The following is a 10,044-nucleotide window of genomic DNA, read 5'->3' as shown; positions in this document are numbered from 1 at the left end:
TCCCCGAGGCAAAAAGTCACTTCTGGGACATGCAGAGCAGCTTGTCCCGGAGAGTCTGTCTGTAGCGCAGCACCGTCACTGAGAAGAGGAAGTCATCACTGGACACCGGAGAAAGCAACGGTAGGTGAGTATATTATAACACAGACAACATCACACACACACATTTAGTGAATACAAACGTTAGTGGGAGCCTTCTTTAACAATGGTAAGGTTATCAGAAAACAGATCTACCTCTCCATACTGTCCACCCATGCTCCCACTTCAACATATAGTTCCCCTACTTCTCCATACAGACTCCCCTACGCTCCCACTTCTCCATACAATCCTCCCCATGCTCTCACTTAGCCATCCTGTTCCCCCTATGTTCCCACTTCTCCATACAATACCCCCTATGCTCTACTTCTCCATACTGTACCCCTATGCTCCCACTTATCCATACTGTCCCACTATACTCCCACTTCTCCATACAATATCCCCTATCCTCCCACTTATCCTTACGTTTCCCCCTATGCTCCTACTTATCCATACTGCCCCCTATTCTTCCATGTATCCATACTGGGCCCCCTAAGCTCCCATTTATCCATACTGTGGCCTCAAGTTCTTGCCTCTCCATACTGTTCCCCCCCTTCTTCATACTGTTCCTTCACTTCTTAATACTGTGCCCCCCATTTTCTATGGGATCTACCCACCCCACGATGCTCTCTCTCTCACACTGTCCGTCAGTGTGTACTCAGTGTCTGCTGCACTCTGACACGTGTCATTGCAGCCTTCGTGGTACAGTGAGATGCAGAAAGCAGTGATAGCCATTAAACGTCACTGCTCTGCACCGCACACTGATGGCAGTTCCAGGCACCTACCAGTGACATTTAATGGCTGCTGGCCTATCAGAGGCCACTCTGTAATGTACACGACCTTTGATAGGCTGGCGACCATTAAACGTTACTGCTATGCGCTACATGCTCACGTTAGCGCTCGGATCATAGCAGTGACGTTTGATGGCCCATAGGTCCATTCTAACAACTCCGGTTACGGGCGGTAAGCCCCATCTATATCAAGCACAGGGAGCCTGCTGAGGACCGGAGCACACGCTGTCTAGCCAGACTAATCAGACCCTGTGTTTGTGAGGGGCCCCCTCCCCTTTGGGCCCCAGTGCAGCTGCGCCGGCTGCACCGGCTATATGTCCGCTACTGGGGTTACTATAGTTGTGGTAATTGTGTGGAATGCATGGTTATTTCACTTAGTAAGACCCTTAGGCTGAATGTAAAGCAGGACGGAATTCACCATCAAGGGCTTTATCAATTCCCAAACACAGGATATCGTCTATAAGGCCACCTGCATCTGTGGTATTGAATATATTGGTAAGATCAGAAGGAAGTTTCTTAGACTGATTGGTGACCACATGGAGGATATTGAGCATAGGAGAGAGACACCTCTGACCAGACACTGTTATGTAAGCTACAGCTCAGTGTCCCAGTTTTGCAGTCTACTAAGTGAGCATTGTGTCTCTGTACTAGTGTGTAACTACTACACCACCCTTACAGTTCCCCGTCTCAGTATCACCTGCGTTTGTATCATTCTAAAAAAAAAAAAAACACATGGTTTCTTCCCACCAGCCCAGGAGGAAATTAGCATATGTGGGAGCACAAGGGCTCCCCATTGCTGTGCCCCTGAGCTGGTGGTAGTATTTACCATCAAAGGTAAAAAGGATTTTCCTGAGATCAAACATTTGTGCATGTAAAATGAACTAATTATGCTGATGATACTGGCAACTCCTCTTTGACAGAAAATATTCCACGACCATCAAACCCTATCTCTAGTATAGGACTGAAGAGGCACAACAAATATTCTCAAAACCACATCCAGATATTGACCAAGATTTTGACATAAGCTATTGACACCAGAGACAGTAGGTCTACCCTTCAGGGGAGTAAGCCCCTTGGGGATCTTTGGTATACCATAAAATATTGCCATAACCAGATTTTGTAGTAAAAAAAAAATCCTATTACCTTCTTCACAAGAACCTTACCCAAGATCTCTTTTAATTCAGACAAGAAGGATTTTGTAGGATTTTTCTCTCAATACGGCATACCATTCCTTGTCCTGCAGCAAAGTAATGTATTCTAGGTGCCATTAATCTGAGATTTTTACTGATATGGCAAGTTTCCTTTCAGGAGGATTCAACACTGATTAATGGCTTGAGGAAGCCAAAGAGGTATTCTTGGACCAAGGTGTGATCTCTAAAAAATACACTCCCACCTATAATGTTCTTTATAGATATCTGACAAAAGTGTACAAAGATTTGATCACATCTTGGTGGAAGGTCCAGAGCCTCAAAAACTATCTGAAGGCTGGGATAGTGCCTCACGGTCTGAGAATTACCGTACTCTTAACCCTGGTAACTGGTTTAGAAGTTTGGAATTCACCAAGAAGTGGGAAAAAGAGGCCACAAATTGTGCTCTGAGGCTGATACCACTACTTCTTGATGAAAAAAAACTAACTTAGGCTACCCTCAATGAGAACTTGATTCCACAAAGAAATATTCAGGAGCTCCAGACTTCACAATAGAGCACTTTTAATACAATATAAAAGAAAGAAAACAAACAGTTCGTTTGTGACATTCAAGACTGTCGGGATAATAAGGCATTTGTTTCTAAACGATAAAACGTTACAGATCGGAAAAGAGGTTGATCCATCCTCCACAGACATTGAAGTGTCAGATAGTTAGAACAGGAATGGTAATATTTACCATAGTAGAAATAGAGGCAGAGGGAGAAGCAGAGGCCGTGGTCAAACTGTGGCAGAAAGAGATATCAGCTTACAAAGGGACCCAATTTTTTAAATGTGAACTATCCACTGAGGAATTGTATGGGCACCACGAGGACCCTGGATTAAAAATGGGTCCACAGGTTGTTAACTCGTCCTCCAATATTCTCGGTAGGATGGAAATTTCTGTCTTGGAACGTGGACTGTCCTTTGTCCCTGCCACAGACGTTGACCTCTTATTTGAACGTATTTGGCCGAAAATTGAAATGAAGAAAGCATTTCTTTAGGCAAGATAGTAAAACCAGTGATGAACTGGGCATTCTTCCAGATATGCGCATGATGTTAGACTGCTTGAGGGTCTCTTTGATATGGATCTTTATCATGAGGGAAAAGGCCCCTTTACAACATTAAAAAAGAAGAGTACTAAGATGACAACGCCACAAAGTGACATATTGACATCTTTGTTAACTTGGTCTCTATAGACCTAAAGGAACTGGAGGCTACAAATCCCTACTCTTGTTTTAACTGTAGTAAGGATGAAGTTTTGACCATCCGGGGTCTGGAGCAGGACCACCATATTGTCTTTAAGCCATCGGAAAAGAGCGGAAATGTGGTGTTCCTGGATCTTGAATAATCCCGAACTATGTGTCTTAATTCACTGCAGGACAAGGAAGGATATGCCGTATTGAGGGAAGATCCTAAAAAATCCTTGTCTGAATTAAAAAAGATGTTGGATCAGGGTCTTGTGAAGAAGGTAATTGATAAGAAGGAATTTGAATTTCTGTTACCACAAAATTCGGCGATATTTTAGGGTTTACCAAAGGTCCACAGAGGGCTAAGTCGCCTGAAGGGTAGACCTATTTTCTCTGGGTTTAACACCGTATGTCAAAATCTTGGTCAATATCTAGATATCGTTCTGAGACCATTTCTCTTGCCTCTTCAGTCCTATACTAGAGATACAACTGATCTCCTACTGAAAATTGAAAACATCTAGGTGAATAAGGAAAGTATTTTGGCTAGTATAGATGTTTGAGGCCTTATACGCATCAATACTGCATGAGAAATGCCTGATGGCCGTGGAATATTTTGTCAATGAGGGGTTGCCGGTACCATCAGCACAATGAGTTCATTTTACAGGCAATACATGTTTGTTTCAGGAAAAACATTTTTACCTTTGATGGTAAATATTACTACTAGCTCAAGGGCACAGCAATGGGGAGTCCTTGTGCTCCCACATATGCTAATTTGCTCTTGGGCTGGTAGGAAGAAACCATGTTTTTTTCTGAGGATGGTACAAACGCAGCTGATACTGACCGAATCGAAATATGGGCCCACTATATTGACGATATTTTTGTCATATGGAGTGGTACTATGGGCAAACTGGTACTTCCATACCCTTCTTTCAATTTCCTTACCCTTCTTTGATATTCTAATCACCACATCACCAAAGTCACTCCTCAGGTGGAGAGTAACCACCGAGGCCCTCTTTAAAGATGGATACCTAAGGACCAGTACATTAGCATGTGACATAACTGTTCAGATGAAAGATTTTCTAAGGAACAGGCGGATGACCTAAAGAGGCGGTTCCAACAGAGATGGTATCCTGATAAAATTCTCAGGGAAGCCTTCAGGGAGACAAATCGAAAATGAGGGCTGATTTCCTCTTCTCAATTCCCAAGGAAACTAGGGATGAGGTAATCAGGTTTATCACTACCTTCTGCAATGGGTCCAGGGAAGTCAGAACTATTTTGAAGAGACATAGGCCCATTGTCACGGGAATGAGATGACTGGACAGGAACACCTAGTCTGGCCGTCCATCAGACTGGGGACTCTTCGCTGTCCCTTAGCTTAGAGGTACGCTTCATGGTAGCAAGGTCTGAGATGCCAGCGTGACCCTATCTCCTCTACCCCTCCTTCACCCAAAGGGTAAGCCTGGACCGTAGTCACGAACCCCACAACTAAACGCGGACAGGGGAAAAAAACAACACTTGTGTACATGGCAATCAAAGACAATGGAGCGACAATACATGCACAGGGGAAAATAATATAAAAGGGAGGAAGTAAACTGACATTCAGGAATCTTCCACACCACACAAAAAACACACCACAGATCACCAACAGATTGGATCGCCACAATAAGACTGGAATCGCTGCACAAGCTGGAAATATCGGCACTGAGCAGCAAGATCCACTACCTTATATAGAAAGCAGACTGCTGTGATTGGTAATTAGCAACCTGAGCTCCTAGCAGAGTTCCCCAGATCAGCAGACATTAACTCCTGCAGGACTGAGGAACAGTGCACTTGAAACAGCCGACGCTCAGCTCAGGCATGACAGTACCCTTCCTTCTACGAGGGGTCTCTAGATCTAGGTCTCTCAGGATGGTTGCGATGAAAGGCCCTAACCAGGGGATCCACATGGGTCTGCGATGCTGAAACCCAACTCCTCTCCTCAAGACCGTAACCCCGCCAGTGTACCATATACTTCAGAGAGCAACAAACTGCCCAAGAGTTAATAATTTTAGACAGCTCAAACTCCAGGGAACCGCCTACCAAGACCGGGGGTGAAGGGATGGGAGATGAGGCTCCCAAACCCACAAATCTCTTCAAAAGGGATTTGTGGAACACATTATGGATTCTGCCAAACGATAGGCCAGCGGATTGATTGTAGCAGAGATCCTAAATGGACCAATTAAAGGAGATCCAAACGTAAGAGAAGGTAACTTCAACTTAATGTTTTTTTTGGATAATACTACCCAGTCACCCACAAACAGGTCCGGACCAGGCACACATTCACAGTCAGCTACACGCTTATATCTAGAGACCATGCTACGCAACTGCTGCTGGACATTACTCCAAGTAGACGAAAGAACATGGCCTCCCGGTACTCCTCCGGTACACCCCAGGTGACACCTCAGTGGACTCATTATGGTGGTTGTTAGAGGTAGAAAACACCCAAGCAGATGAGAGTGCGATGGTTTGGATCACGCACGGACAGTACATGCAAATACATAAGAGACCACATTCTTTCAGATCTTGGGCCATCAAAACTGATACAATGGGAGATCTACTGTACCCTTCACCAAGGGCTGACCAGCTAGAACCGAATCATAATGCTTCCTCAAAACTTTAAGGCAAAGGCTCAGAGGAACAAATGACTTGTTTGCTTGAACCCCCAATGGTGCTTCATCCTCAGCCTCAGCAATCTCAAACTCCACCTCAGTACTGAGTGCTGACATAATCACCCCTTTCTGTAGGAAGGGCACCAGTTCCTCTTGTAGTTCTCCCCCAGAAAACACCTGGACAAGGCAAAAACACACCACAACAACACCACAAACAAGGGGGACGCCGGTAATACAGTAACGACGATGGGCCTTGGCACTAGTGAAAGGGTAGATGGGACGCCTCCTGCCCTTACCTGCCGCTATACCTTGCACTCCTAGCCAGACCCTATACAGGTTGCTCACCTGTTGCCAAGCAGGAACCTGAAGCCCTGAAAGGCCCTGCAGTAAGCCCTGGCTAGTGAGTGGGAAGGTAAGGTTCACTAGACCCACCGCTGCAATAATACAACTCGAGAGTAGGTGAGACAAATAGGGGAATAACAACCAAAATGGAGACAATACGACTTCAGGATGAATCTACCGCAGCTCCTTCCACCATGGCGGCCAGAATACAAATTGTTTTGTATAATCAGCAAAGATTGCTGAGAAACCCTATGACTTAAACACAAAGGGGCGTGGCTACAGAGCAGCTGTAGCTGGCATGCACTGCTGAGAAGCTGCTAGCAGCAAAACTGACATTATTTACTGTAAGCAGCAAGAGAAACGAAACAACATTTAAATGTAGAGTCCCAGATAGGAATGAGACAAGACCATGACAGGTAGGTGACGAAAAAAATTAAACCCATTAAAGAACAAGGACCACAAAGCTTTTCTCGGAAAAAGGCACTTAGCAGTCTCTGGAAGAAGCTGAGGTGTCTGGCCATTGCAGCCACAGTGCTTAGATGCATTGGAGGAGTTTGGAGTGTTTTCCTTATTGTGTCTATTTGTCCCCTGTCTGTTTCGCTTCCCTTGTGTTGTATTATTGTCGTAGTGAGACTAGTGCTTTTGCTGGCTTTCTCACTAGCCATGGTGAGTTTGGGGCGAGCCAAGGCTTAGGCACATGATTGGGGACGAGGACAAGGACTTGTATAGGGATGTTAGGGAGTGCAGGAAACAGCCTTAGGTGAGTGCAGTAGGTGACGCCACTCCCCTCTCCCTAGCGCCAGGACCCCATTGTATCATGTTCCCGGTGTACCCTGTTTGTTGCGGCGCTCAACGGAGGGTTCACTTGTAACTGCATGACACTCAAACAATTTATTTAAACAAAAGCCAACAACAGGGGTGGGTATAACCCCCCCCCCCCCAAAAAAAATGTCAATGTCTCAATAACTTGTCATGTGGCATTGAGCATCAATTACAGCTTGACAGCAGCATCTTATCCTGTTCACAAGTTGAGTTATTGTCCCCTGAGGCATGGCGTTTCACTCTTCATGAAGTGCGGTCCTCAGGTCATTGAGGTTCTAAGGTACAGAGTAATGAGCCTCTACATGGTGACTCAGCTGATCCCATAGGTTTTTATGGTCACTACATTTAAGACACCCCATTCTCCAGCAGCCGTTCCCTAATGATGTGACCTCAATGAGCTGGAGCATTGTTGCATGATTATGAGATTAGTTCAGTGTTATTCATGCAGAGGCACAATGACTGGATTAATTATGGTATTCAAGTAGTAGGGGCTTGTCACTGTACAATCACAAAGTGTGAGCCAGTTCTGTGTTGACCTAACACACCTTCCCACACTAACATGACGCCTGACTTATTCCTTCCAAAGACAATACTAAGGACCAGGGGGCACTCACTGCAAGTGGAAGAAAAGCGATTCCGGCAGCTAAATAGGTAAGGTTTTTTTACAGTTAGATTTGTCAGATTGTGGAATGCCCTACCACAAGAAGTAGTAATGGCAGACACTATAAGGCTAGGTTCGCACACTGCGTCTTTTTGACGCTGCGTTTTTGTGCGTTTTTGGCGGCTAAAAACGCACCTGCGTCGAAAAATAACTGCATAAAAAAACGCATGCGTTTTTGCCGCGATTTGGTGCGTTTTTGGCTGCGTTTTGCTGCGTTTTTGATCTCTGCGTTTTGCTGCGTTTTTCCAATGCATTGCATGGGGGGAAAACGCAGAAAAACGCAGGAAAGAATTGACATATCCATTTTTTTTTTAACTCAAAAACGCAGGTAAAAAAAACAGATGTGTGCGGACAGCAAAAATGAAAACTCATAGACTTTGCTGGGGAAGCACAGTCCTGCAGTTTTGAGGCCAAAAACGCACCCGAAAAACGCGCAAAACGCCGCGAAAAACGCACTGTGCACACATAGCTTAACAACTCAGTAGACACAACATTTTCGGTTATAAATGACTTAATGACAAAATGTATAACTTTTGGAGGAAGGTTGAACTAGATATACTTTGGTCTTTTTTCAACCGAAGCAACCATGTAACACCACCACCAAAGGCTCGTCTGGTCACAACAGTGGCTGATGCATAGTGCTCTCCTTGACAACTCCAACATCATTGACAGGCATCTTTTCTGCTCAACGTGAATCGACTTTAATCAGTGAACCGCACTGAGGTACTCTAGTCCCTTGTCCAGCATAGAGGATTCCTGTGCCTGGTGGTGTGGTCAGGTGCCCTTGCAGGTCGTCTAGCATGCAGAACACGCTGATGTAAACCATTTTGAATGGTCTGATGTGATACTTGTGAGCCTTTTTTCTCCTTTAAATGTGCCTGGAGTTGTGTGGCATTCATCATCCGGTTTTGAAGGGCATTGTTTACAATGAAGTGTTCATTAGCGTGGGATATGGCCAAAGAATGTCCACTTCTATGCTTTTCTGTAACTTTTTCCATCTGACTGTATTTTTGTTGCAACCTGCTGATGACACTCTGCCACAGTGCTCAGTGGCCACTTCCGTCTGAGGACATCCTGCTTGAACCCTTGGCAAGGTACTGCTGATCAATTCTTAGGTGTCTTCTTGGTCTCATGATATGAAAATGTGAACAGCATGATGACGAGGACTGTATAAATACCAATTCTAATTGAACCACAAAATTTATTAGGTGATACATGGATCAAACACCTGTTGTAAATTTTGCCATTAAGCTCCATGTTAGAGAACAGCAAGTTGTGCACTACTTTTACATTGATAGCCTATTGTATTGTATTGTACCCTGACCGATCAGACACTGATGACCTATGCTAAGGGTAGGCCATCAATGTAAAAGTAGTGGTTAACATCTTTAATTAAATCAAATTTTTCCCCATAATGGACTGAATAGAGACTTTGTTAGAAAATACATTAAAGAAATCTCTGGTCTTTTTTTAATGGCAGAACTGTATTGCAACTCGTCCCCTAACAATGAGGCAGTCACTGCATGGATGTTTTCAATATACTGACTGGTACATGAGGGAACAATAGCCGGAGGTACTCCAATCCCACTACATTCAGGTTTCCTGTATTGCATCAGAGCGCAAATTCAGTTTTGTTTTTTCTTTTTACCTGAAATGTGATCTGCTTAATTCATTGACATTCTATATGTGGAGATATTGTACACTTTGATATTTACCTGATTCACTATGGGTAAGGGGTAGAGAATGGGAGGGGTGTTATCTTTATCTTTTGTACCATTCTCATTGAATGGATATGAGTAGTTGATTCTGAGAAAGTTCCAGACTACCATATTTAGAGTCACAAACTCATTTACTCATGAGGACAATTGACAACTACATCATGGGGTTTGGTTTGTCATTTCTCTGGATTTTCGTCATAAAATTTTTTTTGAGGAAATACAGGTAGTGTACTGCAAAGGACAGTGGTTAAAGATTTTTATTTGATAAAGCCTGCTTCAGACTGTGAGTGGGCTCACTCATAATTTTGTTGAAGAACACTGCCATTTATGTATCTGTATGACTGGCGCCCTATACTAGTGTACCGCCCCATGCTCGGCAGCCGAGTCGCTCGGATCCGGACCTTCAGTGGGTGGCTCGAGGGTCTCCGGACCCGGGGGTCTCGTGGTCACTTCAACTAAAAGGGGGGTTGTGGTTTGGGGACGTAGATGTACGGCCGGAGCCGTGTTAAGTTCGGGAAGCCTCCCACGAGATGTGGTGAAGGTGGACACCACTGCTGCAGTTACGGGGCACCCGGGGGAGATGTTACGCAGCAAGTTATTAACCCCTTCATGGGCAG

The sequence above is a fragment of the Anomaloglossus baeobatrachus genome, chromosome 5 (assembly GCF_048569485.1).
Source record: "Anomaloglossus baeobatrachus isolate aAnoBae1 chromosome 5, aAnoBae1.hap1, whole genome shotgun sequence".
Taxonomy (NCBI): Eukaryota; Metazoa; Chordata; class Amphibia; order Anura; family Aromobatidae; genus Anomaloglossus; species Anomaloglossus baeobatrachus.
This window is presented reverse-complemented; position numbering follows the sequence as displayed.